A 16,536-nucleotide genomic window follows, 5' to 3' on the forward strand; every position below is an offset into this window, starting at 1 on the left:
ACTGTGATTTTAAATCTGGTATGGAGTCTAGAACCGTCAAACATTTGAGAGTAAAACATTCCACAAAAGAACCGCCCAATGTGGGGCTCGAACCCACGACCCTGAGATTAAGAGTCTCATGCTCTACCGACTGAGCTAACCGGGCCTTTTGCTTTTTGGTTAGTACTGCATTTTTATATCTTGTATGGAGTCTCGAACCGTGAAACATTTGAGAGTAAAACATTTCACAAAGGAACCGCCCAATGTGGGGCTCGAACCCACGACCCTGAGATTAAGAGTCTCATGCTCTACCGACTGAGCTAACCGGGCCGTTTGCTTTTTGGTTGGTACTGTGTTTTTAAATCTGGTATGGAGTCTAGAACCGTGAAACATTTGAGAGTAAAACATTCCACAAAGGAACCGCCCAATGTGGGGCTCGAACCCACGACCCTGAGATTAAGAGTCTCATGCTCTACCGACTGAGCTATCCGGGCCGCTTGCTTTTTGGTTGTTACTGTGTTTTTAAATCTGGTACTGAGTCTAGAACCGTGAAACATTTTAGAGGAAAACATTCCACAAAGAAATCGCCCAATGTGGGGCTCAAACCTACGACCCTGAGATTAAGAGTCTCATGCTCTACCGACTGACCTAACCGGGCCATTTGATTTTTGGTTGGTACTGTGTTTTTAAATCTGGTATGGAGTCTAGAACCGTGAAACATTTGAGAGTAAAACATTCCACAAAGGAACCGCCCAATGTGGGGCTCGAACCCACGACCCTGAGATTAAGAGTCTCATGCTCTACCGACTGAGCTAACCGGGCCACTTGCTTTTTGGTTGTTACTGTGTTTTTAAATCTGGTACTGAGTCTAGAACCGTGAAACATTTGAGAGTAAAACATTCCACAAAGAAATCGCCCAATGTGGGGCTCGAACCCACGACCCTGCGATGAAGAGTCTCATGCTCTACCGACTGAGCTAACCGGGCCTTTTGCTTTTTGGTTAGTACTGCCTTTTTATATCTTGTATGGAGTCTCGAACCGTGAAACATTTGAGAGTAAAACATTTCACAAAGGAACCACCCAATGTGGGGCTCGAACCCACGACCCTGAGATTAAGAGTCTCATGCTCTCCCGACTGAGCTAACCGGGCCATTTAATTTTTGGTTGTTACTGTGTTTTAAATCTGGTATGGAGTCTAGAACCGTGAAACATTTGAGAGTAAAACATTCCACAAAGAAATCGCCCAATGTGGGTCTCGAACCCACGACCCTGAGATTAAGAGTCTCATGCTCTACCGACTGAGCTAACCAGGCCTTTTGATTTTTGGTTGTTACTGTGTTTTTAAAATCTGGTATGGAGTCTAGAACCGTGAAACATTTGAGGGTAAAACATTTCACAAAGGAACCGCCCAATGTGGGGCTCGAACCCACGACCCTGAGATTAAGAGTCTCATGCTCTACCGACTGAGCTAACCGGGCCTTTTGCTTTTTGGTTAGTACTGCATTTTTATATCTTGTATGGAGTCTCGAACCGTGAAACATTTGAGAGTAAAACATTTCACAAAGGAACCGCCCAAAGTGGGGCTCGAACCCACGACCCTGAGATTAAGAGTCTCATGCTCTCCCGACTGAGCTAACCAGGCGTTTTACTTTATGGTTGTTACTGTGTTTTAAAGCTGGTATGGAGTCTAGAACCGTCAAACATTTGAGAGTAAAACATTCCACAAAAGAACCGCCCAATGTGGGGCTCGAACCCACGACCCTGAGATTAAGAGTCTCATGCTCTACCGACTGAGCTAACCAGGCCTTTAGCTTTTTGGTTGTTACTGTGTTTTTAAAATCTGGTATGGAGTCTAGAACCGTGAAACATTTGAGGGTAAAACATTTCACAAAGGAACCACCCAATGTGGGGCTCGAACCCCCGACCCTGAGATTAAGAGTCTCATGCTCTCCCGACTGAGCTAACCAGGCGGTTTACTTTATGGTTGTTACTGTGTTTTAAAGCTGGTATGGAGTCTAGAACCATGAAACATTTGAGAGTAAAACATTCCACAAAAGAACCGCCCAATGTGGGGCTCGAACCCACGACCCTGAGATTAAGAGTCTCATGCTCTACCGACTGAGCTAACCGGGCCTTTTACTTTTTGGTTAGTACTGCCTTTTTATATCTTGTATGGAGTCTCGAACCGTGAAACATTTGAGAGTAAAACATTTCACAAAGGAACCGCCCAATGTGGGGCTCGAACCCACGACCCTGAGATTAAGAGTCTCATGCTCTCCCGACTGAGCTAACCGGGCCATTTATTTTTTGGTTGTTACTGTGTTTTAAATCTGGTATGGAGTCTAGAACCGTGAAACATTTGAGAGTAAAACATTCCACAAAGGAACCGCCCAATGTGGGTCTCGAACCCACGACCCTGAGATTAAGAGTCTCATGCTCTACCGACTGAGCTAACCAGGCCTTTTGCTTTTTGGTTGTTACTGTGTTTTTAAAATCTGGTATGGAGTCTAGAACCGTGAAACATTTGAGGGTAAAACATTTCACAAAGGAACCGCCCAATGTGGGGCTCGAACCCACGACCCTGAGATTAAGAGTCTCATGCTCTACCGACTGAGCTAACCGGGCCTTTTGCTTTTTGGTTAGTACTGCATTTTTATATCTTGTATGGAGTCTCGAACCGTGAAACATTTGAGAGTAAAACATTTCACAAAGGAACCGCCCAAAGTGGGGCTCGAACCCACGACCCTGAGATTAAGAGTCTCATGCTCTCCCGACTGAGCTAACCAGGCGTTTTACTTTATGGTTGTTACTGTGTTTTAAAGCTGGTATGGAGTCTAGAACCGTCAAACATTTGAGAGTAAAACATTCCACAAACGAACCGCCCAATGTGGGTCTCGAACCCACGACCCTGAGATTAAGAGTCTCATGCTCTACCGACTGAGCTAACCAGGACTTTTGCTTTTTGGTTGTTACTGTGTTTTTAAAATCTGGCATGGAGTCTAGAACCGTGAGACATTTGAGGGTAAAACATTTCACAAAGGAACCGCCCAATGTGGGGCTCGAACCCACGACCCTGAGATTAAGAGTCTCATGCTCTACCAACTGAGCTAACCGGGCCGTTTGCTTTTTAGTTGGTACTGTGTTTTTAAATCTGGTATGGAGTCTAGAACCGTCAAACATTTGAGAGTAAAACATTCCACAAAAGAACCGCCCAATGTGGGGCTCGAACCCACGACCCTGAGATTAAGAGTCTCATGCTCTACCGACTGAGCTAACCGGGCCTTTTGCTTTTTGGTTAGTACTGCATTTTTATATCTTGTATGGAGTCTCGAACCGTGAAACATTTGAGAGTAAAACATTTCACAAAGGAACCGCCCAATGTGGGGCTCGAACCCACGACCCTGAGATTAAGAGTCTCATGCTCTACCGACTGAGCTAACCGGGCCGTTTGCTTTTTGGTTGGTACTGTGTTTTTAAATCTGGTATGGAGTCTAGAACCGTGAAACATTTGAGAGTAAAACATTCCACAAAGGAACCGCCCAATGTGGGGCTCGAACCCACGACCCTGAGATTAAGAGTCTCATGCTCTACCGACTGAGCTATCCGGGCCGCTTGCTTTTTGGTTGTTACTGTGTTTTTAAATCTGGTACTGAGTCTAGAACCGTGAAACATTTTAGAGGAAAACATTCCACAAAGAAATCGCCCAATGTGGGGCTCAAACCTACGACCCTGAGATTAAGAGTCTCATGCTCTACCGACTGACCTAACCGGGCCATTTGATTTTTGGTTGGTACTGTGTTTTTAAATCTGGTATGGAGTCTAGAACCGTGAAACATTTGAGAGTAAAACATTCCACAAAGGAACCGCCCAATGTGGGGCTCGAACCCACGACCCTGAGATTAAGAGTCTCATGCTCTACCGACTGAGCTAACCGGGCCACTTGCTTTTTGGTTGTTACTGTGTTTTTAAATCTGGTACTGAGTCTAGAACCGTGAAACATTTGAGAGTAAAACATTCCACAAAGAAATCGCCCAATGTGGGGCTCGAACCCACGACCCTGCGATGAAGAGTCTCATGCTCTACCGACTGAGCTAACCGGGCCTTTTGCTTTTTGGTTAGTACTGCCTTTTTATATCTTGTATGGAGTCTCGAACCGTGAAACATTTGAGAGTAAAACATTTCACAAAGGAACCGCCCAATGTGGGGCTCAAACCCACGACCCTGAGATTAAGAGTCTCATGCTCTCCCGACTGAGCTAACCGGGCCATTTAATTTTTGGTTGTTACTGTGTTTTAAATCTGGTATGGAGTCTAGAACCGTGAAACATTTGAGAGTAAAACATTCCACAAAGGAACCGCCCAATGTGGGTCTCGAACCCACGACCCTGAGATTAAGAGTCTCATGCTCTACCGACTGAGCTAACCAGGCCTTTTGCTTTTTGGTTGTTACTGTGTTTTTAAAATCTGGTATGGAGTCTAGAACCGTGAAACATTTGAGGGTAAAACATTTCACAAAGGAACCGCCCAATGTGGGGCTCGAACCCACGACCCTGAGATTAAGAGTCTCATGCTCTACCGACTGAGCTAACCGGGCCTTATGCTTTTTGGTTAGTACTGCATTTTTATATCTTGTATGGAGTCTCGAACCGTGAAACATTTGAGAGTAAAACATTTCACAAAGGAACCGCCCAAAGTGGGGCTCGAACCCACGACCCTGAGATTAAGAGTCTCATGCTCTCCCGACTGAGCTAACCAGGCGTTTTACTTTATGGTTGTTACTGTGTTTTAAAGCTGGTATGGAGTCTAGAACCGTCAAACATTTGAGAGTAAAACATTCCACAAAAGAACCGCCCAATGTGGGGCGAGAACCCACGACCCTGAGATTAAGAGTCTCATGCTCTACCGACTGAGCTAACCAGGCCTTTAGCTTTTTGGTTGTTACTGTGTTTTTAAAATCTGGTATGGAGTCTAGAACCGTGAAACATTTGAGGGTAAAACATTTCACAAAGGAACCACCCAATGTGGGGCTCGAACCCCCGACCCTGAGATTAAGAGTCTCATGCTCTCCCGACTGAGCTAACCAGGCGGTTTACTTAAGGGTTGTTACTGTGTTTTAAAGCTGGTATGGAGTCTAGAACCGTGAAACATTTGAGAGTAAAACATTCGACAAAAGAACCGCCCAATGTGGGGCTCGAACCCACGACCTTGAGATTAAGAGTCTCATGCTCTACCGACTGAGCTAACCGGGCCTTTTGCTTTTTGGTTAGTACTGCCTTTTTATATCTTGTATGGAGTCTCGAACCGTGAAACATTTGAGAGTAAAACATTTCACAAAGGAACCGCCCAATGTGGGGCTCGAACCCACGACCCTGAGATTAAGAGTCTCATGCTCTCCCGACTGAGCTAACCGGGCCATTTATTTTTTGGTTGTTACTGTGTTTTAAATCTGGTACTGAGTCTAGAACCGTGAAACATTTGAGAGTAAAACATTCCACAAAGGAATCGCCCAATGTGGGGCTCGAACCCACGACCCTGAGATTAAGAGTCTCATGCTCTCCCGACTGAGCTAACCGGGCCGTTTGCTTTCTGGTTGGTACTGTGTTTTTAAATCTGGTACTGAGTCTAGAACAAACATTTGAGAGTAAAACATTCCACAAAGGAACCGCCCAACGTGGGGCTCGAACCCACAACGCTGAGATTAAGAGTCTCATGCTCTCCCGACTGAGCTAACCAGGCCGTATGCTTTTTGGTTGGTACTGTGTTTTTAAATCTGGTATGGAGTCTAGAACCGTGAACCATTTGAGAGTAAAACATTCCACAAAGGAACCACCCAACGTGGGGCTCGAACCCACGACCCTGAGATTAAGACTCTCATGCTCTATCAACTGAGCTAACCGGGACGTTTGATGCTTGGTTGGTACTGTGTTTTTAAATCTGGTATGGAGTCTAGAACCGTGAAACATTTGAGAGTAAAAAATTCCACAAAGGAACCGCCCAACGTGGGGCTCGAACCCACAACGCTGAGATTAAGAGTCTCATGCTCTCCCGACTGAGCTAACCAGGCCGTATGCTTTTTGGTTGGTACTGTGTTTTTAAATCTGGTATGGAGTCTAGAACCGTGAAACATTTGAGAGTAAAACATTCCACAAAGGAACCACCCAACGTGGGGCTCGAACCCACGACCCTGAGATTAAGAGTCTCATGCTCTACCAACTGAGCTAACCGGAACGTTTGATGCTTGGTTGGTACTGTGTTTTTAAATCTGGTATGGAGTCTAGAACCGTGAAACATTTGAGAGAAAAACATTCCACAAATGAACCGCCCAATGTGGGGCTCGAACCCACGACCCTGAGATTAAGAGTCTCATGCTCTCCCGACTGAGCTAACCGGGCCATTTGCTTTTTGGTTGTTACTGTGTTTTAAATCTGGTATGGAGTCTAGAACCGTGAAACATTTGAGAGTAAAACATTCCACAAAGGAACCTCCCAATGTGGGGCTCGAACCCACGACCCTGAGATTAAGAGTCTCATGCTCTACCGACTGAGCTAACCGGGCCGTTTGACCTTTGGTTGGTACTGTGTTTTTAAATCTGGTATGGAGTCTAGAACCGTGAAACATTTGAGAGTAAAACATTCCACAAAGGAACCGCCCAATGTTGGGCTCGAACCCACGACCCTGAGATTAAGAGTCTCATGCTCTACCGACTGAGCTAACCGGGCCATTTGCGTTATGGTTGGTACTGTGTTTTTAAATCTGGTATGGAGTCTAGAACCGTGAAACATTTGAGAGTAAAACATTCCACAAAATAACCGCCCAATGTGGGGCTCGAACCCACGACCCTGAGATTAAGAGTCTCATGCTCTACCAACTGAGCTAACCGTGCCTTGTGATCTTTGGTTGGTACTGTGTTTTTAAATCTTGTACTGAGTCTAGAACCGTGAAACATTTGAGAGTAAAACATTCCACAAAGGAATCGCCCAATGTGGGGCTCGAACCCACGACCCTGAGATTAAGAGTCTCATGCTCTACCGACTGAGCTAACCGGGCCGTTTGATTTTTGGTTGGTACTGTGTTTTTAAATCTGGTACTGAGTCTAGAACCGTGAAACATTTGAGAGTAAAACATTCCACAAAGGAATCACCCAATGTGGGGCTCGAACCCACGACCCTGAGATTAAGAGACTCATGCTCTACGGACTGAGCTAACCGGGCTGTTTGCTTTTTGGTTGTTACTGTGTTTTTAAATCTGGTATGGAGTCTAGCACTGAAACATTTGAGAGTAAAACATTCCACAAAGGAATCTCCCAATGTGGGGCTCAAACCCACGACCCTGAGATTAAGAGTCTCATGCTCTACCGACTGAGCTAACCGGGCCGCTTGCTTTTTTGTTGTTACTGTGTTTTTAAATATGGTATGGAGTCTAGAACCGTGAAACATTTGAGAGTAAAACATTCCACAAAGGAACCGCCCAATGTGGGGCTCGAACCCACGAGCCTGAGATTAAGAGTCTCATGCTCTACCGACTGAGCTAACCGGGCCGTTCGACTTTTGGTTGGTACTGTGTTTTTAAATCTGGTATGGAGTCTAGAACCGTGACATTTGAGAGTAAAACATTCCACAAAGGAACCGCCCAATGTGGGGCTCAAACCCACGACCCTGAGATTAAGAGTCTCATGCTCTACCGACTGAGCTAACCGGGCCTTTTGCTTTATGGTTGGTACTGTGTTTTTAAATCTGGTATGGAGTCTAGAACCGTGAAACATTTGAGAGTAAAACATTCCACAAAAGAACCGCCCAATGTGGGGCTCGAACCCACGACCCTGAGATTAAGAGTCTCATGCTCTACCAACTGAGCTAACCGGGCCTTGTGCTCTTTGGTTGGTACTGTGTTTTTAAATCTGGTACTGAGTCTAGAACCGTGAAACATTTTAGAGTAAAACATTCCACAAAGGAATCGCCCAATGTGGGGCTCGAACCCACGACCCTGAGATTAAGAGTCTAATGCTCTACCGACTGAGCTAACCGGACTGTTTGCTTTTTGGTTGGTACTGTGTTTTTAAATCTGGTACTGAGTCTAGGCCCGTGAAACATTTGAGAGTAAAACATTCCACAAAGGAATCACCCAATGTGGGGCTCGAACCCACGACCCTGAAATTAAGAGTCTCATGCTCTACCGACTGAGCTAACCGGGATGTTTGCTTTTTGGTTGTTACTGTGTTTTTAAAACTGGTATGGAGTCTAGAACCGTGAAACATTTGAGAGTAAAACATTCCACAAAGGAATCTCCCAATGTGGGGCTCGAACCCACGACCCTGAGATTAAGAGTCTCATGCTCTACCGACTGAGCTAACCGGGCCGTTTGCTTTTTGGTTGTTACGGTGTTTTTAAATCGGGTACTGAGTCTAGAACTGTGAAACATTTGAGAGTAAAACATTTCACAAAGGAACCGCCCAATGTGGGGCTCGAACCCACGACCCTGAGATTAAGATTCTCATGCTCTACCGACTGAGCTAACCGGGCCTTTTAATTTTTGGTTGTTACTGTGTTTTAAATCTGGTATGGAGTCTAGAACCGTGAAACATTTGAGAGTAAAACATTCCACAAAGCAACCGCCCAATGTGGGTCTCGAACCCACAACCCTGAGATTAAGAGTCTCATGCTCTACCGACTGAGCTAACCGGGCCATTTAATTTTTGGTTGTTACTGTGTTTTAAATCTGGTATGGAGTCTAGAACCGTGAAACATTTGAGAGTAAAACATTCCACAAAGGAACCGCCCAATGTGGGTCTCGAACCCACGACCCTGAGATTAAGAGTCTCATGCTCTACCGACTGAGCTAACCAGGCCTTTTGCTTTTTGGTTGTTACTGTGTTTTTAAAATCTGGTATGGAGTCTAGAACCGTGAAACATTTGAGGGTAAAACATTTCACAAAGGAACCGCCCAATGTGGGGCTCGAACCCACGACCCTGAGATTAAGAGTCTCATGCTCTACCGACTGAGCTAACCGGGCCTTTTGCTTTTTGGTTAGTACTGCATTTTTATATCTTGTATGGAGTCTCGAACCGTGAAACATTTGAGAGTAAAACATTTCACAAAGGAACCGCCCAAAGTGGGGCTCGAACCCACGACCCTGAGATTAAGAGTCTCATGCTCTCCCGACTGAGCTAACCAGGCGTTTTACTTTATGGTTGTTACTGTGTTTTAAAGCTGGTATGGAGTCTAGAACCGTCAAACATTTGAGAGTAAAACATTCCACAAACGAACCGCCCAATGTGGGTCTCGAACCCACGACCCTGAGATTAAGAGTCTCATGCTCTACCGACTGAGCTAACCAGGACTTTTGCTTTTGGTTGTTACTGTGTTTTTAAAATCTGGTATGGAGTCTAGAACCGTGAGACATTTGAGGGTAAAACATTTCACAAAGGAACCGCCCAATGTGGGGCTCGAACCCACGACCCTGAGATTAAGAGTCTCATGCTCTACCAACTGAGCTAACCGGGCCGTTTGCTTTTTAGTTGGTACTGTGTTTTTAAATCTGGTATGGAGTCTAGAACCGTCAAACATTTGAGAGTAAAACATTCCACAAAAGAACCGCCCAATGTGGGGCTCGAACCCACGACCCTGAGATTAAGAGTCTCATGCTCTACCGACTGAGCTAACCGGGCCTTTTGCTTTTTGGTTAGTACTGCATTTTTATATCTTGTATGGAGTCTCGAACCGTGAAACATTTGAGAGTAAAACATTTCACAAAGGAACCGCCCAATGTGGGGCTCGAACCCACGACCCTGAGATTAAGAGTCTCATGCTCTACCGACTGAGCTAACCGGGCCGTTTGCTTTTTGGTTGGTACTGTGTTTTTAAATCTGGTATGGAGTCTAGAACCGTGAAACATTTGAGAGTAAAACATTCCACAAAGGAACCGCCCAATGTGGGGCTCGAACCCACGACCCTGAGATTAAGAGTCTCATGCTCTACCGACTGAGCTATCCGGGCCGCTTGCTTTTTGGTTGTTACTGTGTTTTTAAATCTGGTACTGAGTCTAGAACCGTGAAACATTTTAGAGGAAAACATTCCACAAAGAAATCGCCCAATGTGGGGCTCAAACCTACGACCCTGAGATTAAGAGTCTCATGCTCTACCGACTGACCTAACCGGGCCATTTGATTTTTGGTTGGTACTGTGTTTTTAAATCTGGTATGGAGTCTAGAACCGTGAAACATTTGAGAGTAAAACATTCCACAAAGGAACCGCCCAATGTGGGGCTCGAACCCACGACCCTGAGATTAAGAGTCTCATGCTCTACCGACTGAGCTAACCGGGCCACTTGCTTTTTGGTTGTTACTGTGTTTTTAAATCTGGTACTGAGTCTAGAACCGTGAAACATTTGAGAGTAAAACATTCCACAAAGAAATCGCCCAATGTGGGGCTCGAACCCACGACCCTGCGATGAAGAGTCTCATGCTCTACCGACTGAGCTAACCGGGCCTTTTGCTTTTTGGTTAGTACTGCCTTTTTATATCTTGTATGGAGTCTCGAACCGTGAAACATTTGAGAGTAAAACATTTCACAAAGGAACCGCCCAATGTGGGGCTCGAACCCACGACCCTGAGATTAAGAGTCTCATGCTCTCCCGACTGAGCTAACCGGGCCATTTAATTTTTGGTTGTTACTGTGTTTTAAATCTGGTATGGAGTCTAGAACCGTGAAACATTTGAGAGTAAAACATTCCACAAAGGAACCGCCCAATGTGGGTCTCGAACCCACGACCCTGAGATTAAGAGTCTCATGCTCTACCGACTGAGCTAACCAGGCCTTTTGATTTTTGGTTGTTACTGTGTTTTTAAAATCTGGTATGGAGTCTAGAACCGTGAAACATTTGAGGGTAAAACATTTCACAAAGGAACCGCCCAATGTGGGGCTCGAACCCACGACCCTGAGATTAAGAGTCTCATGCTCTACCGACTGAGCTAACCGGGCCTTTTGCTTTTTGGTTAGTACTGCATTTTTATATCTTGTATGGAGTCTCGAACCGTGAAACATTTGAGAGTAAAACATTTCACAAAGGAACCGCCCAAAGTGGGGCTCGAACCCACGACCCTGAGATTAAGAGTCTCATGCTCTCCCGACTGAGCTAACCAGGCGTTTTACTTTATGGTTGTTACTGTGTTTTAAAGCTGGTATGGAGTCTAGAACCGTCAAACATTTGAGAGTAAAACATTCCACAAAAGAACCGCCCAATGTGGGGCTCGAACCCACGACCCTGAGATTAAGAGTCTCATGCTCTACCGACTGAGCTAACCAGGCCTTTAGCTTTTTGGTTGTTACTGTGTTTTTAAAATCTGGTATGGAGTCTAGAACCGTGAAACATTTGAGGGTAAAACATTTCACAAAGGAACCACCCAATGTGGGGCTCGAACCCCCGACCCTGAGATTAAGAGTCTCATGCTCTCCCGACTGAGCTAACCAGGCGGTTTACTTTATGGTTGTTACTGTGTTTTAAAGCTGGTATGGAGTCTAGAACCGTGAAACATTTGAGAGTAAAACATTCCACAAAAGAACCGCCCAATGTGGGGCTCGAACCCACGACCCTGAGATTAAGAGTCTCATGCTCTACCGACTGAGCTAACCGGGCCTTTTACTTTTTGGTTAGTACTGCCTTTTTATATCTTGTATGGAGTCTCGAACCGTGAAACATTTGAGAGTAAAACATTTCACAAAGGAACCGCCCAATGTGGGGCTCGAACCCACGACCCTGAGATTAAGAGTCTCATGCTCTCCCGACTGAGCTAACCGGGCCATTTATTTTTTGGTTGTTACTGTGTTTTAAATCTGGTATGGAGTCTAGAACCGTGAAACATTTGAGAGTAAAACATTCCACAAAGGAACCGCCCAATGTGGGTCTCGAACCCACGACCCTGAGATTAAGAGTCTCATGCTCTACCGACTGAGCTAACCAGGCCTTTTGCTTTTTGGTTGTTACTGTGTTTTTAAAATCTGGTATGGAGTCTAGAACCGTGAAACATTTGAGGGTAAAACATTTCACAAAGGAACCGCCCAATGTGGGGCTCGAACCCACGACCCTGAGATTAAGAGTCTCATGCTCTACCGACTGAGCTAACCGGGCCTTTTGCTTTTTGGTTAGTACTGCATTTTTATATCTTGTATGGAGTCTCGAACCGTGAAACATTTGAGAGTAAAACATTTCACAAAGGAACCGCCCAAAGTGGGGCTCGAACCCACGACCCTGAGATTAAGAGTCTCATGCTCTCCCGACTGAGCTAACCAGGCGTTTTACTTTATGGTTGTTACTGTGTTTTAAAGCTGGTATGGAGTCTAGAACCGTCAAACATTTGAGAGTAAAACATTCCACAAACGAACCGCCCAATGTGGGTCTCGAACCCACGACCCTGAGATTAAGAGTCTCATGCTCTACCGACTGAGCTAACCAGGACTTTTGCTTTTTGGTTGTTACTGTGTTTTTAAAATCTGGCATGGAGTCTAGAACCGTGAGACATTTGAGGGTAAAACATTTCACAAAGGAACCGCCCAATGTGGGGCTCGAACCCACGACCCTGAGATTAAGAGTCTCATGCTCTACCAACTGAGCTAACCGGGCCGTTTGCTTTTTAGTTGGTACTGTGTTTTTAAATCTGGTATGGAGTCTAGAACCGTCAAACATTTGAGAGTAAAACATTCCACAAAAGAACCGCCCAATGTGGGGCTCGAACCCACGACCCTGAGATTAAGAGTCTCATGCTCTACCGACTGAGCTAACCGGGCCTTTTGCTTTTTGGTTAGTACTGCATTTTTATATCTTGTATGGAGTCTCGAACCGTGAAACATTTGAGAGTAAAACATTTCACAAAGGAACCGCCCAATGTGGGGCTCGAACCCACGACCCTGAGATTAAGAGTCTCATGCTCTACCGACTGAGCTAACCGGGCCGTTTGATTTTTGGTTGGTACTGTGTTTTTAAATCTGGTATGGAGTCTAGAACCGTGAAACATTTGAGAGTAAAACATTCCACAAAGGAACCGCCCAATGTGGGGCTCGAACCCACGACCCTGAGATTAAGAGTCTCATGCTCTACCGACTGAGCTATCCGGGCCGCTTGCTTTTTGGTTGTTACTGTGTTTTTAAATCTGGTACTGAGTCTAGAACCGTGAAACATTTTAGAGGAAAACATTCCACAAAGAAATCGCCCAATGTGGGGCTCAAACCTACGACCCTGAGATTAAGAGTCTCATGCTCTACCGACTGACCTAACCGGGCCATTTGATTTTTGGTTGGTACTGTGTTTTTAAATCTGGTATGGAGTCTAGAACCGTGAAACATTTGAGAGTAAAACATTCCACAAAGGAACCGCCCAATGTGGGGCTCGAACCCACGACCCTGAGATTAAGAGTCTCATGCTCTACCGACTGAGCTAACCGGGCCACTTGCTTTTTGGTTGTTACTGTGTTTTTAAATCTGGTACTGAGTCTAGAACCGTGAAACATTTGAGAGTAAAACATTCCACAAAGAAATCGCCCAATGTGGGGCTCGAACCCACGACCCTGCGATGAAGAGTCTCATGCTCTACCGACTGAGCTAACCAGGCCTTTTGCTTTTTGGTTAGTACTGCCTTTTTATATCTTGTATGGAGTCTCGAACCGTGAAACATTTGAGAGTAAAACATTTCACAAAGGAACCGCCCAATGTGGGGCTCAAACCCACGACCCTGAGATTAAGAGTCTCATGCTCTCCCGACTGAGCTAACCGGGCCATTTAATTTTTGGTTGTTACTGTGTTTTAAATCTGGTATGGAGTCTAGAACCGTGAAACATTTGAGAGTAAAACATTCCACAAAGGAACCGCCCAATGTGGGTCTCGAACCCACGACCCTGAGATTAAGAGTCTCATGCTCTACCGACTGAGCTAACCAGGCCTTTTGCTTTTTGGTTGTTACTGTGTTTTTAAAATCTGGTATGGAGTCTAGAACCGTGAAACATTTGAGGGTAAAACATTTCACAAAGGAACCGCCCAATGTGGGGCTCGAACCCACGACCCTGAGATTAAGAGTCTCATGCTCTACCGACTGAGCTAACCGGGCCTTTTGCTTTTTGGTTAGTACTGCATTTTTATATCTTGTATGGAGTCTCGAACCGTGAAACATTTGAGAGTAAAACATTTCACAAAGGAACCGCCCAAAGTGGGGCTCGAACCCACGACCCTGAGATTAAGAGTTTCATGCTCTCCCGACTGAGCTAACCAGTCGTTTTACTTTATGGTTGTTACTGTGTTTTAAAGCTGGTATGGAGTCTAGAACCGTCAAACATTTGAGAGTAAAACATTCCACAAAAGAACCGCCCAATGTGGGGCGAGAACCCACGACCCTGAGATTAAGAGTCTCATGCTCTACCGACTGAGCTAACCAGGCCTTTAGCTTTTTGGTTGTTACTGTGTTTTTAAAATCTGGTATGGAGTCTAGAACCGTGAAACATTTGAGGGTAAAACATTTCACAAAGGAACCACCCAATGTGGGGCTCGAACCCCCGACCCTGAGATTAAGAGTCTCATGCTCTCCCGACTGAGCTAACCAGGCGGTTTACTTTATGGTTGTTACTGTGTTTTAAAGCTGGTATGGAGTCTAGAACCGTGAAACATTTGAGAGTAAAACATTCGACAAAAGAACCGCCCAATGTGGGGCTCGAACCCACGACCCTGAGATTAAGAGTCTCATGCTCTACCGACTGAGCTAACCGGGCCTTTTGCTTTTTGGTTAGTACTGCCTTTTTATATCTTGTATGGAGTCTCGAACCGTGAAACATTTGAGAGTAAAACATTTCACAAAGGAACCGCCCAATGTGGGGCTCGAACCCACGACCCTGAGATTAAGAGTCTCATGCTCTCCCGACTGAGCTAACCGGGCCATTTATTTTTTGGTTGTTACTGTGTTTTAAATCTGGTATGGAGTCTAGAACCGTGAAACATTTGAGAGTAAAACATTCCACAAAGGAACCGCCCAATGTGGGTCTCGAACCCACGACCCTGAGATTAAGAGTCTCATGCTCTACCGACTGAGCTAACCAGGCCTTTTGCTTTTTGGTTGTTACTGTGTTTTTAAAATCTGGTATGGAGTCTAGAACCGTGAAACATTTGAGGGTAAAACATTTCACAAAGGAACCGCCCAATGTGGGGCTCGAACCCACGACCCTGAGATTAAGAGTCTCATGCTCTACCGACTGAGCTAACCGGGCCTTTTGCTTTTTGGTTAGTACTGCATTTTTATATCTTGTATGGAGTCTCGAACCGTGAAACATTTGAGAGTAAAACATTTCACAAAGGAACCGCCCAAAGTGGGGCTCGAACCCACGACCCTGAGATTAAGAGTCTCATGCTCTCCCGACTGAGCTAACCAGGCGTTTTACTTTATGGTTGTTACTGTGTTTTAAAGCTGGTATGGAGTCTAGAACCGTCAAACATTTGAGAGTAAAACATTCCACAAAAGAACCGCCCAATGTGGGGCTCGAACCCACGACCCTGAGATTAAGAGTCTCATGCTCTACCGACTGAGCTAACCAGGCCTTTAGCTTTTTGGTTGTTACTGTGTTTTTAAAATCTGGTATGGAGTCTAGAACCGTGAAACATTTGAGGGTAAAACATTTCACAAAGGAACCACCCTATGTGGGGCTCGAACCCCCGACCCTGAGATTAAGAGTCTCATGCTCTCCCGACTGAGCTAAACAGGCGGTTTACTTTATGGTTGTTACTGTGTTTTAAAGCTGGTATGGAGTCTAGAACCGTGAAACATTTGAGAGTAAAACATTCCACAAAAGAACCGCCCAATGTGGGGCTCGAACCCACGACCCTGAGATTAAGAGTCTCACGCTCTACCGACTGAGCTAACCGGGCCTTTTGCTTTTTGGTTAGTACTGCATTTTTATATCTTGTATGGAGTCTCGAACCGTGAAACATTTGAGAGTAAAACATTTCACAAAGGAACCGCCCAAAGTGGGGCTCGAACCCACGACCCTGAGATTAAGAGTCTCATGCTCTCCCGACTGAGCTAACCAGGCGGTTTACTTTATGGTTGTTACTGTGTTTTAAAGCTGGTATGGAGTCTAGAACCGTCAAACATTTGAGAGTAAAACATTCCACAAAAGAACTGCCCAATGTGGGGCTCGAACCCACGACCCTGAGATTAAGAGTCTCATGCTCTACCGACTGAGCTAACCAGGCCTTTAGCTTTTTGGTTGTTAATGTGTTTTTAAAATCTGGTATGGAGTCTAGAACCGTGAAACATTTGAGGGTAAAACATTTCACAAAGGAACCGCCCAATGTGGGGCTCGAACCCCCGACCCTGAGATTAAGAGTCTCATGCTCTCCCGACTGAGCTAACCAGGCGGTTTACTTTTTGGTTGTTACTGTGTTTTAAAGCTGGTATGGAGTCTAGAACCGTGAAACATTTGAGAGTAAAGCATTCCACAAAGGAACCGCCCAATGTGGGGCTCGAACCCACGACCCTGAGATTAAGAGTCTCATGCTCTACCGACTGAGCTAACCGGGCCGCTTGCTT

General features: G+C 45.3%; 100 non-coding genes across 100 annotated transcripts; all 100 read right to left on the minus strand.

Annotated features, from left to right (window-relative positions):
* Nucleotides 1-72: 72 nt before the first annotated feature.
* Nucleotides 73-145, minus strand: trnak-cuu (transfer RNA lysine (anticodon CUU)). The gene has a single exon. It is a non-coding gene; the product is annotated as a tRNA-Lys (tRNA).
* Nucleotides 146-236: 91 nt separating this feature from the next.
* On the minus strand, nt 237-309 carry trnak-cuu (transfer RNA lysine (anticodon CUU)). The gene has a single exon. It is a non-coding gene; the product is annotated as a tRNA-Lys (tRNA).
* Nucleotides 310-400: 91 nt separating this feature from the next.
* Nucleotides 401-473, minus strand: trnak-cuu (transfer RNA lysine (anticodon CUU)). Its single transcript has one exon. It is a non-coding gene; the product is annotated as a tRNA-Lys (tRNA).
* A 91-nt stretch (nt 474-564) lies between these two features.
* Nucleotides 565-637, minus strand: trnak-cuu (transfer RNA lysine (anticodon CUU)). Its single transcript has one exon. It is a non-coding gene; the product is annotated as a tRNA-Lys (tRNA).
* A 91-nt stretch (nt 638-728) lies between these two features.
* On the minus strand, nt 729-801 carry trnak-cuu (transfer RNA lysine (anticodon CUU)). The gene has a single exon. It is a non-coding gene; the product is annotated as a tRNA-Lys (tRNA).
* Nucleotides 802-892: 91 nt separating this feature from the next.
* On the minus strand, nt 893-965 carry trnak-cuu (transfer RNA lysine (anticodon CUU)). The gene has a single exon. It is a non-coding gene; the product is annotated as a tRNA-Lys (tRNA).
* Nucleotides 966-1,056: 91 nt separating this feature from the next.
* Nucleotides 1,057-1,129, minus strand: trnak-cuu (transfer RNA lysine (anticodon CUU)). The gene has a single exon. It is a non-coding gene; the product is annotated as a tRNA-Lys (tRNA).
* Nucleotides 1,130-1,219: 90 nt separating this feature from the next.
* On the minus strand, nt 1,220-1,292 carry trnak-cuu (transfer RNA lysine (anticodon CUU)). The gene has a single exon. It is a non-coding gene; the product is annotated as a tRNA-Lys (tRNA).
* A 92-nt stretch (nt 1,293-1,384) lies between these two features.
* Nucleotides 1,385-1,457, minus strand: trnak-cuu (transfer RNA lysine (anticodon CUU)). Its single transcript has one exon. It is a non-coding gene; the product is annotated as a tRNA-Lys (tRNA).
* A 91-nt stretch (nt 1,458-1,548) lies between these two features.
* trnak-cuu (transfer RNA lysine (anticodon CUU)) lies at nt 1,549-1,621 on the minus strand. Its single transcript has one exon. It is a non-coding gene; the product is annotated as a tRNA-Lys (tRNA).
* A 90-nt stretch (nt 1,622-1,711) lies between these two features.
* Nucleotides 1,712-1,784, minus strand: trnak-cuu (transfer RNA lysine (anticodon CUU)). The gene has a single exon. It is a non-coding gene; the product is annotated as a tRNA-Lys (tRNA).
* Nucleotides 1,785-1,876: 92 nt separating this feature from the next.
* trnak-cuu (transfer RNA lysine (anticodon CUU)) lies at nt 1,877-1,949 on the minus strand. The gene has a single exon. It is a non-coding gene; the product is annotated as a tRNA-Lys (tRNA).
* Nucleotides 1,950-2,039: 90 nt separating this feature from the next.
* On the minus strand, nt 2,040-2,112 carry trnak-cuu (transfer RNA lysine (anticodon CUU)). The gene has a single exon. It is a non-coding gene; the product is annotated as a tRNA-Lys (tRNA).
* Nucleotides 2,113-2,203: 91 nt separating this feature from the next.
* trnak-cuu (transfer RNA lysine (anticodon CUU)) lies at nt 2,204-2,276 on the minus strand. Its single transcript has one exon. It is a non-coding gene; the product is annotated as a tRNA-Lys (tRNA).
* Nucleotides 2,277-2,366: 90 nt separating this feature from the next.
* On the minus strand, nt 2,367-2,439 carry trnak-cuu (transfer RNA lysine (anticodon CUU)). The gene has a single exon. It is a non-coding gene; the product is annotated as a tRNA-Lys (tRNA).
* A 92-nt stretch (nt 2,440-2,531) lies between these two features.
* Nucleotides 2,532-2,604, minus strand: trnak-cuu (transfer RNA lysine (anticodon CUU)). Its single transcript has one exon. It is a non-coding gene; the product is annotated as a tRNA-Lys (tRNA).
* Nucleotides 2,605-2,695: 91 nt separating this feature from the next.
* trnak-cuu (transfer RNA lysine (anticodon CUU)) lies at nt 2,696-2,768 on the minus strand. The gene has a single exon. It is a non-coding gene; the product is annotated as a tRNA-Lys (tRNA).
* Nucleotides 2,769-2,858: 90 nt separating this feature from the next.
* Nucleotides 2,859-2,931, minus strand: trnak-cuu (transfer RNA lysine (anticodon CUU)). The gene has a single exon. It is a non-coding gene; the product is annotated as a tRNA-Lys (tRNA).
* Nucleotides 2,932-3,023: 92 nt separating this feature from the next.
* Nucleotides 3,024-3,096, minus strand: trnak-cuu (transfer RNA lysine (anticodon CUU)). The gene has a single exon. It is a non-coding gene; the product is annotated as a tRNA-Lys (tRNA).
* Nucleotides 3,097-3,187: 91 nt separating this feature from the next.
* On the minus strand, nt 3,188-3,260 carry trnak-cuu (transfer RNA lysine (anticodon CUU)). Its single transcript has one exon. It is a non-coding gene; the product is annotated as a tRNA-Lys (tRNA).
* A 91-nt stretch (nt 3,261-3,351) lies between these two features.
* Nucleotides 3,352-3,424, minus strand: trnak-cuu (transfer RNA lysine (anticodon CUU)). The gene has a single exon. It is a non-coding gene; the product is annotated as a tRNA-Lys (tRNA).
* A 91-nt stretch (nt 3,425-3,515) lies between these two features.
* Nucleotides 3,516-3,588, minus strand: trnak-cuu (transfer RNA lysine (anticodon CUU)). Its single transcript has one exon. It is a non-coding gene; the product is annotated as a tRNA-Lys (tRNA).
* A 91-nt stretch (nt 3,589-3,679) lies between these two features.
* On the minus strand, nt 3,680-3,752 carry trnak-cuu (transfer RNA lysine (anticodon CUU)). The gene has a single exon. It is a non-coding gene; the product is annotated as a tRNA-Lys (tRNA).
* A 91-nt stretch (nt 3,753-3,843) lies between these two features.
* Nucleotides 3,844-3,916, minus strand: trnak-cuu (transfer RNA lysine (anticodon CUU)). Its single transcript has one exon. It is a non-coding gene; the product is annotated as a tRNA-Lys (tRNA).
* Nucleotides 3,917-4,007: 91 nt separating this feature from the next.
* trnak-cuu (transfer RNA lysine (anticodon CUU)) lies at nt 4,008-4,080 on the minus strand. The gene has a single exon. It is a non-coding gene; the product is annotated as a tRNA-Lys (tRNA).
* A 91-nt stretch (nt 4,081-4,171) lies between these two features.
* trnak-cuu (transfer RNA lysine (anticodon CUU)) lies at nt 4,172-4,244 on the minus strand. Its single transcript has one exon. It is a non-coding gene; the product is annotated as a tRNA-Lys (tRNA).
* Nucleotides 4,245-4,334: 90 nt separating this feature from the next.
* Nucleotides 4,335-4,407, minus strand: trnak-cuu (transfer RNA lysine (anticodon CUU)). Its single transcript has one exon. It is a non-coding gene; the product is annotated as a tRNA-Lys (tRNA).
* Nucleotides 4,408-4,499: 92 nt separating this feature from the next.
* On the minus strand, nt 4,500-4,572 carry trnak-cuu (transfer RNA lysine (anticodon CUU)). Its single transcript has one exon. It is a non-coding gene; the product is annotated as a tRNA-Lys (tRNA).
* A 91-nt stretch (nt 4,573-4,663) lies between these two features.
* trnak-cuu (transfer RNA lysine (anticodon CUU)) lies at nt 4,664-4,736 on the minus strand. The gene has a single exon. It is a non-coding gene; the product is annotated as a tRNA-Lys (tRNA).
* A 90-nt stretch (nt 4,737-4,826) lies between these two features.
* On the minus strand, nt 4,827-4,899 carry trnak-cuu (transfer RNA lysine (anticodon CUU)). The gene has a single exon. It is a non-coding gene; the product is annotated as a tRNA-Lys (tRNA).
* Nucleotides 4,900-4,991: 92 nt separating this feature from the next.
* On the minus strand, nt 4,992-5,064 carry trnak-cuu (transfer RNA lysine (anticodon CUU)). Its single transcript has one exon. It is a non-coding gene; the product is annotated as a tRNA-Lys (tRNA).
* A 90-nt stretch (nt 5,065-5,154) lies between these two features.
* Nucleotides 5,155-5,227, minus strand: trnak-cuu (transfer RNA lysine (anticodon CUU)). The gene has a single exon. It is a non-coding gene; the product is annotated as a tRNA-Lys (tRNA).
* A 91-nt stretch (nt 5,228-5,318) lies between these two features.
* On the minus strand, nt 5,319-5,391 carry trnak-cuu (transfer RNA lysine (anticodon CUU)). Its single transcript has one exon. It is a non-coding gene; the product is annotated as a tRNA-Lys (tRNA).
* Nucleotides 5,392-5,481: 90 nt separating this feature from the next.
* trnak-cuu (transfer RNA lysine (anticodon CUU)) lies at nt 5,482-5,554 on the minus strand. The gene has a single exon. It is a non-coding gene; the product is annotated as a tRNA-Lys (tRNA).
* Nucleotides 5,555-5,641: 87 nt separating this feature from the next.
* Nucleotides 5,642-5,714, minus strand: trnak-cuu (transfer RNA lysine (anticodon CUU)). The gene has a single exon. It is a non-coding gene; the product is annotated as a tRNA-Lys (tRNA).
* Nucleotides 5,715-5,969: 255 nt separating this feature from the next.
* On the minus strand, nt 5,970-6,042 carry trnak-cuu (transfer RNA lysine (anticodon CUU)). Its single transcript has one exon. It is a non-coding gene; the product is annotated as a tRNA-Lys (tRNA).
* A 91-nt stretch (nt 6,043-6,133) lies between these two features.
* Nucleotides 6,134-6,206, minus strand: trnak-cuu (transfer RNA lysine (anticodon CUU)). Its single transcript has one exon. It is a non-coding gene; the product is annotated as a tRNA-Lys (tRNA).
* A 91-nt stretch (nt 6,207-6,297) lies between these two features.
* Nucleotides 6,298-6,370, minus strand: trnak-cuu (transfer RNA lysine (anticodon CUU)). The gene has a single exon. It is a non-coding gene; the product is annotated as a tRNA-Lys (tRNA).
* A 90-nt stretch (nt 6,371-6,460) lies between these two features.
* Nucleotides 6,461-6,533, minus strand: trnak-cuu (transfer RNA lysine (anticodon CUU)). The gene has a single exon. It is a non-coding gene; the product is annotated as a tRNA-Lys (tRNA).
* Nucleotides 6,534-6,624: 91 nt separating this feature from the next.
* trnak-cuu (transfer RNA lysine (anticodon CUU)) lies at nt 6,625-6,697 on the minus strand. Its single transcript has one exon. It is a non-coding gene; the product is annotated as a tRNA-Lys (tRNA).
* A 91-nt stretch (nt 6,698-6,788) lies between these two features.
* Nucleotides 6,789-6,861, minus strand: trnak-cuu (transfer RNA lysine (anticodon CUU)). Its single transcript has one exon. It is a non-coding gene; the product is annotated as a tRNA-Lys (tRNA).
* A 91-nt stretch (nt 6,862-6,952) lies between these two features.
* Nucleotides 6,953-7,025, minus strand: trnak-cuu (transfer RNA lysine (anticodon CUU)). Its single transcript has one exon. It is a non-coding gene; the product is annotated as a tRNA-Lys (tRNA).
* Nucleotides 7,026-7,116: 91 nt separating this feature from the next.
* Nucleotides 7,117-7,189, minus strand: trnak-cuu (transfer RNA lysine (anticodon CUU)). Its single transcript has one exon. It is a non-coding gene; the product is annotated as a tRNA-Lys (tRNA).
* An 89-nt stretch (nt 7,190-7,278) lies between these two features.
* Nucleotides 7,279-7,351, minus strand: trnak-cuu (transfer RNA lysine (anticodon CUU)). Its single transcript has one exon. It is a non-coding gene; the product is annotated as a tRNA-Lys (tRNA).
* Nucleotides 7,352-7,442: 91 nt separating this feature from the next.
* Nucleotides 7,443-7,515, minus strand: trnak-cuu (transfer RNA lysine (anticodon CUU)). The gene has a single exon. It is a non-coding gene; the product is annotated as a tRNA-Lys (tRNA).
* Nucleotides 7,516-7,604: 89 nt separating this feature from the next.
* Nucleotides 7,605-7,677, minus strand: trnak-cuu (transfer RNA lysine (anticodon CUU)). The gene has a single exon. It is a non-coding gene; the product is annotated as a tRNA-Lys (tRNA).
* Nucleotides 7,678-7,768: 91 nt separating this feature from the next.
* trnak-cuu (transfer RNA lysine (anticodon CUU)) lies at nt 7,769-7,841 on the minus strand. Its single transcript has one exon. It is a non-coding gene; the product is annotated as a tRNA-Lys (tRNA).
* Nucleotides 7,842-7,932: 91 nt separating this feature from the next.
* On the minus strand, nt 7,933-8,005 carry trnak-cuu (transfer RNA lysine (anticodon CUU)). Its single transcript has one exon. It is a non-coding gene; the product is annotated as a tRNA-Lys (tRNA).
* A 91-nt stretch (nt 8,006-8,096) lies between these two features.
* trnak-cuu (transfer RNA lysine (anticodon CUU)) lies at nt 8,097-8,169 on the minus strand. Its single transcript has one exon. It is a non-coding gene; the product is annotated as a tRNA-Lys (tRNA).
* A 91-nt stretch (nt 8,170-8,260) lies between these two features.
* trnak-cuu (transfer RNA lysine (anticodon CUU)) lies at nt 8,261-8,333 on the minus strand. The gene has a single exon. It is a non-coding gene; the product is annotated as a tRNA-Lys (tRNA).
* Nucleotides 8,334-8,424: 91 nt separating this feature from the next.
* trnak-cuu (transfer RNA lysine (anticodon CUU)) lies at nt 8,425-8,497 on the minus strand. The gene has a single exon. It is a non-coding gene; the product is annotated as a tRNA-Lys (tRNA).
* A 90-nt stretch (nt 8,498-8,587) lies between these two features.
* trnak-cuu (transfer RNA lysine (anticodon CUU)) lies at nt 8,588-8,660 on the minus strand. The gene has a single exon. It is a non-coding gene; the product is annotated as a tRNA-Lys (tRNA).
* Nucleotides 8,661-8,750: 90 nt separating this feature from the next.
* trnak-cuu (transfer RNA lysine (anticodon CUU)) lies at nt 8,751-8,823 on the minus strand. Its single transcript has one exon. It is a non-coding gene; the product is annotated as a tRNA-Lys (tRNA).
* Nucleotides 8,824-8,915: 92 nt separating this feature from the next.
* On the minus strand, nt 8,916-8,988 carry trnak-cuu (transfer RNA lysine (anticodon CUU)). The gene has a single exon. It is a non-coding gene; the product is annotated as a tRNA-Lys (tRNA).
* Nucleotides 8,989-9,079: 91 nt separating this feature from the next.
* On the minus strand, nt 9,080-9,152 carry trnak-cuu (transfer RNA lysine (anticodon CUU)). The gene has a single exon. It is a non-coding gene; the product is annotated as a tRNA-Lys (tRNA).
* Nucleotides 9,153-9,242: 90 nt separating this feature from the next.
* trnak-cuu (transfer RNA lysine (anticodon CUU)) lies at nt 9,243-9,315 on the minus strand. Its single transcript has one exon. It is a non-coding gene; the product is annotated as a tRNA-Lys (tRNA).
* Nucleotides 9,316-9,406: 91 nt separating this feature from the next.
* Nucleotides 9,407-9,479, minus strand: trnak-cuu (transfer RNA lysine (anticodon CUU)). Its single transcript has one exon. It is a non-coding gene; the product is annotated as a tRNA-Lys (tRNA).
* Nucleotides 9,480-9,570: 91 nt separating this feature from the next.
* trnak-cuu (transfer RNA lysine (anticodon CUU)) lies at nt 9,571-9,643 on the minus strand. Its single transcript has one exon. It is a non-coding gene; the product is annotated as a tRNA-Lys (tRNA).
* A 91-nt stretch (nt 9,644-9,734) lies between these two features.
* On the minus strand, nt 9,735-9,807 carry trnak-cuu (transfer RNA lysine (anticodon CUU)). The gene has a single exon. It is a non-coding gene; the product is annotated as a tRNA-Lys (tRNA).
* Nucleotides 9,808-9,898: 91 nt separating this feature from the next.
* On the minus strand, nt 9,899-9,971 carry trnak-cuu (transfer RNA lysine (anticodon CUU)). Its single transcript has one exon. It is a non-coding gene; the product is annotated as a tRNA-Lys (tRNA).
* A 91-nt stretch (nt 9,972-10,062) lies between these two features.
* trnak-cuu (transfer RNA lysine (anticodon CUU)) lies at nt 10,063-10,135 on the minus strand. Its single transcript has one exon. It is a non-coding gene; the product is annotated as a tRNA-Lys (tRNA).
* Nucleotides 10,136-10,226: 91 nt separating this feature from the next.
* trnak-cuu (transfer RNA lysine (anticodon CUU)) lies at nt 10,227-10,299 on the minus strand. Its single transcript has one exon. It is a non-coding gene; the product is annotated as a tRNA-Lys (tRNA).
* A 91-nt stretch (nt 10,300-10,390) lies between these two features.
* Nucleotides 10,391-10,463, minus strand: trnak-cuu (transfer RNA lysine (anticodon CUU)). Its single transcript has one exon. It is a non-coding gene; the product is annotated as a tRNA-Lys (tRNA).
* A 91-nt stretch (nt 10,464-10,554) lies between these two features.
* On the minus strand, nt 10,555-10,627 carry trnak-cuu (transfer RNA lysine (anticodon CUU)). Its single transcript has one exon. It is a non-coding gene; the product is annotated as a tRNA-Lys (tRNA).
* Nucleotides 10,628-10,717: 90 nt separating this feature from the next.
* Nucleotides 10,718-10,790, minus strand: trnak-cuu (transfer RNA lysine (anticodon CUU)). The gene has a single exon. It is a non-coding gene; the product is annotated as a tRNA-Lys (tRNA).
* A 92-nt stretch (nt 10,791-10,882) lies between these two features.
* trnak-cuu (transfer RNA lysine (anticodon CUU)) lies at nt 10,883-10,955 on the minus strand. Its single transcript has one exon. It is a non-coding gene; the product is annotated as a tRNA-Lys (tRNA).
* Nucleotides 10,956-11,046: 91 nt separating this feature from the next.
* trnak-cuu (transfer RNA lysine (anticodon CUU)) lies at nt 11,047-11,119 on the minus strand. Its single transcript has one exon. It is a non-coding gene; the product is annotated as a tRNA-Lys (tRNA).
* A 90-nt stretch (nt 11,120-11,209) lies between these two features.
* Nucleotides 11,210-11,282, minus strand: trnak-cuu (transfer RNA lysine (anticodon CUU)). Its single transcript has one exon. It is a non-coding gene; the product is annotated as a tRNA-Lys (tRNA).
* Nucleotides 11,283-11,374: 92 nt separating this feature from the next.
* Nucleotides 11,375-11,447, minus strand: trnak-cuu (transfer RNA lysine (anticodon CUU)). The gene has a single exon. It is a non-coding gene; the product is annotated as a tRNA-Lys (tRNA).
* A 90-nt stretch (nt 11,448-11,537) lies between these two features.
* trnak-cuu (transfer RNA lysine (anticodon CUU)) lies at nt 11,538-11,610 on the minus strand. The gene has a single exon. It is a non-coding gene; the product is annotated as a tRNA-Lys (tRNA).
* A 91-nt stretch (nt 11,611-11,701) lies between these two features.
* Nucleotides 11,702-11,774, minus strand: trnak-cuu (transfer RNA lysine (anticodon CUU)). The gene has a single exon. It is a non-coding gene; the product is annotated as a tRNA-Lys (tRNA).
* Nucleotides 11,775-11,864: 90 nt separating this feature from the next.
* Nucleotides 11,865-11,937, minus strand: trnak-cuu (transfer RNA lysine (anticodon CUU)). The gene has a single exon. It is a non-coding gene; the product is annotated as a tRNA-Lys (tRNA).
* Nucleotides 11,938-12,029: 92 nt separating this feature from the next.
* trnak-cuu (transfer RNA lysine (anticodon CUU)) lies at nt 12,030-12,102 on the minus strand. The gene has a single exon. It is a non-coding gene; the product is annotated as a tRNA-Lys (tRNA).
* Nucleotides 12,103-12,193: 91 nt separating this feature from the next.
* trnak-cuu (transfer RNA lysine (anticodon CUU)) lies at nt 12,194-12,266 on the minus strand. Its single transcript has one exon. It is a non-coding gene; the product is annotated as a tRNA-Lys (tRNA).
* A 90-nt stretch (nt 12,267-12,356) lies between these two features.
* trnak-cuu (transfer RNA lysine (anticodon CUU)) lies at nt 12,357-12,429 on the minus strand. Its single transcript has one exon. It is a non-coding gene; the product is annotated as a tRNA-Lys (tRNA).
* Nucleotides 12,430-12,521: 92 nt separating this feature from the next.
* trnak-cuu (transfer RNA lysine (anticodon CUU)) lies at nt 12,522-12,594 on the minus strand. Its single transcript has one exon. It is a non-coding gene; the product is annotated as a tRNA-Lys (tRNA).
* A 91-nt stretch (nt 12,595-12,685) lies between these two features.
* Nucleotides 12,686-12,758, minus strand: trnak-cuu (transfer RNA lysine (anticodon CUU)). The gene has a single exon. It is a non-coding gene; the product is annotated as a tRNA-Lys (tRNA).
* Nucleotides 12,759-12,849: 91 nt separating this feature from the next.
* Nucleotides 12,850-12,922, minus strand: trnak-cuu (transfer RNA lysine (anticodon CUU)). Its single transcript has one exon. It is a non-coding gene; the product is annotated as a tRNA-Lys (tRNA).
* Nucleotides 12,923-13,013: 91 nt separating this feature from the next.
* trnak-cuu (transfer RNA lysine (anticodon CUU)) lies at nt 13,014-13,086 on the minus strand. The gene has a single exon. It is a non-coding gene; the product is annotated as a tRNA-Lys (tRNA).
* Nucleotides 13,087-13,177: 91 nt separating this feature from the next.
* trnak-cuu (transfer RNA lysine (anticodon CUU)) lies at nt 13,178-13,250 on the minus strand. Its single transcript has one exon. It is a non-coding gene; the product is annotated as a tRNA-Lys (tRNA).
* Nucleotides 13,251-13,341: 91 nt separating this feature from the next.
* trnak-cuu (transfer RNA lysine (anticodon CUU)) lies at nt 13,342-13,414 on the minus strand. The gene has a single exon. It is a non-coding gene; the product is annotated as a tRNA-Lys (tRNA).
* A 91-nt stretch (nt 13,415-13,505) lies between these two features.
* Nucleotides 13,506-13,578, minus strand: trnak-cuu (transfer RNA lysine (anticodon CUU)). Its single transcript has one exon. It is a non-coding gene; the product is annotated as a tRNA-Lys (tRNA).
* A 91-nt stretch (nt 13,579-13,669) lies between these two features.
* On the minus strand, nt 13,670-13,742 carry trnak-cuu (transfer RNA lysine (anticodon CUU)). Its single transcript has one exon. It is a non-coding gene; the product is annotated as a tRNA-Lys (tRNA).
* A 90-nt stretch (nt 13,743-13,832) lies between these two features.
* Nucleotides 13,833-13,905, minus strand: trnak-cuu (transfer RNA lysine (anticodon CUU)). Its single transcript has one exon. It is a non-coding gene; the product is annotated as a tRNA-Lys (tRNA).
* Nucleotides 13,906-13,997: 92 nt separating this feature from the next.
* Nucleotides 13,998-14,070, minus strand: trnak-cuu (transfer RNA lysine (anticodon CUU)). Its single transcript has one exon. It is a non-coding gene; the product is annotated as a tRNA-Lys (tRNA).
* Nucleotides 14,071-14,161: 91 nt separating this feature from the next.
* On the minus strand, nt 14,162-14,234 carry trnak-cuu (transfer RNA lysine (anticodon CUU)). Its single transcript has one exon. It is a non-coding gene; the product is annotated as a tRNA-Lys (tRNA).
* Nucleotides 14,235-14,324: 90 nt separating this feature from the next.
* trnak-cuu (transfer RNA lysine (anticodon CUU)) lies at nt 14,325-14,397 on the minus strand. The gene has a single exon. It is a non-coding gene; the product is annotated as a tRNA-Lys (tRNA).
* Nucleotides 14,398-14,489: 92 nt separating this feature from the next.
* trnak-cuu (transfer RNA lysine (anticodon CUU)) lies at nt 14,490-14,562 on the minus strand. The gene has a single exon. It is a non-coding gene; the product is annotated as a tRNA-Lys (tRNA).
* A 90-nt stretch (nt 14,563-14,652) lies between these two features.
* Nucleotides 14,653-14,725, minus strand: trnak-cuu (transfer RNA lysine (anticodon CUU)). The gene has a single exon. It is a non-coding gene; the product is annotated as a tRNA-Lys (tRNA).
* Nucleotides 14,726-14,816: 91 nt separating this feature from the next.
* trnak-cuu (transfer RNA lysine (anticodon CUU)) lies at nt 14,817-14,889 on the minus strand. The gene has a single exon. It is a non-coding gene; the product is annotated as a tRNA-Lys (tRNA).
* Nucleotides 14,890-14,979: 90 nt separating this feature from the next.
* trnak-cuu (transfer RNA lysine (anticodon CUU)) lies at nt 14,980-15,052 on the minus strand. Its single transcript has one exon. It is a non-coding gene; the product is annotated as a tRNA-Lys (tRNA).
* A 92-nt stretch (nt 15,053-15,144) lies between these two features.
* Nucleotides 15,145-15,217, minus strand: trnak-cuu (transfer RNA lysine (anticodon CUU)). Its single transcript has one exon. It is a non-coding gene; the product is annotated as a tRNA-Lys (tRNA).
* A 91-nt stretch (nt 15,218-15,308) lies between these two features.
* On the minus strand, nt 15,309-15,381 carry trnak-cuu (transfer RNA lysine (anticodon CUU)). Its single transcript has one exon. It is a non-coding gene; the product is annotated as a tRNA-Lys (tRNA).
* Nucleotides 15,382-15,471: 90 nt separating this feature from the next.
* trnak-cuu (transfer RNA lysine (anticodon CUU)) lies at nt 15,472-15,544 on the minus strand. The gene has a single exon. It is a non-coding gene; the product is annotated as a tRNA-Lys (tRNA).
* Nucleotides 15,545-15,636: 92 nt separating this feature from the next.
* trnak-cuu (transfer RNA lysine (anticodon CUU)) lies at nt 15,637-15,709 on the minus strand. The gene has a single exon. It is a non-coding gene; the product is annotated as a tRNA-Lys (tRNA).
* A 90-nt stretch (nt 15,710-15,799) lies between these two features.
* On the minus strand, nt 15,800-15,872 carry trnak-cuu (transfer RNA lysine (anticodon CUU)). The gene has a single exon. It is a non-coding gene; the product is annotated as a tRNA-Lys (tRNA).
* A 91-nt stretch (nt 15,873-15,963) lies between these two features.
* On the minus strand, nt 15,964-16,036 carry trnak-cuu (transfer RNA lysine (anticodon CUU)). Its single transcript has one exon. It is a non-coding gene; the product is annotated as a tRNA-Lys (tRNA).
* Nucleotides 16,037-16,126: 90 nt separating this feature from the next.
* trnak-cuu (transfer RNA lysine (anticodon CUU)) lies at nt 16,127-16,199 on the minus strand. Its single transcript has one exon. It is a non-coding gene; the product is annotated as a tRNA-Lys (tRNA).
* Nucleotides 16,200-16,291: 92 nt separating this feature from the next.
* On the minus strand, nt 16,292-16,364 carry trnak-cuu (transfer RNA lysine (anticodon CUU)). Its single transcript has one exon. It is a non-coding gene; the product is annotated as a tRNA-Lys (tRNA).
* Nucleotides 16,365-16,454: 90 nt separating this feature from the next.
* trnak-cuu (transfer RNA lysine (anticodon CUU)) lies at nt 16,455-16,527 on the minus strand. Its single transcript has one exon. It is a non-coding gene; the product is annotated as a tRNA-Lys (tRNA).
* Nucleotides 16,528-16,536: the final 9 nt, after the last annotated feature.

Source organism: Festucalex cinctus, chromosome 6 (assembly GCF_051991245.1).
Source record: "Festucalex cinctus isolate MCC-2025b chromosome 6, RoL_Fcin_1.0, whole genome shotgun sequence".
NCBI classification, from domain to species: Eukaryota; Metazoa; Chordata; class Actinopteri; order Syngnathiformes; family Syngnathidae; genus Festucalex; species Festucalex cinctus.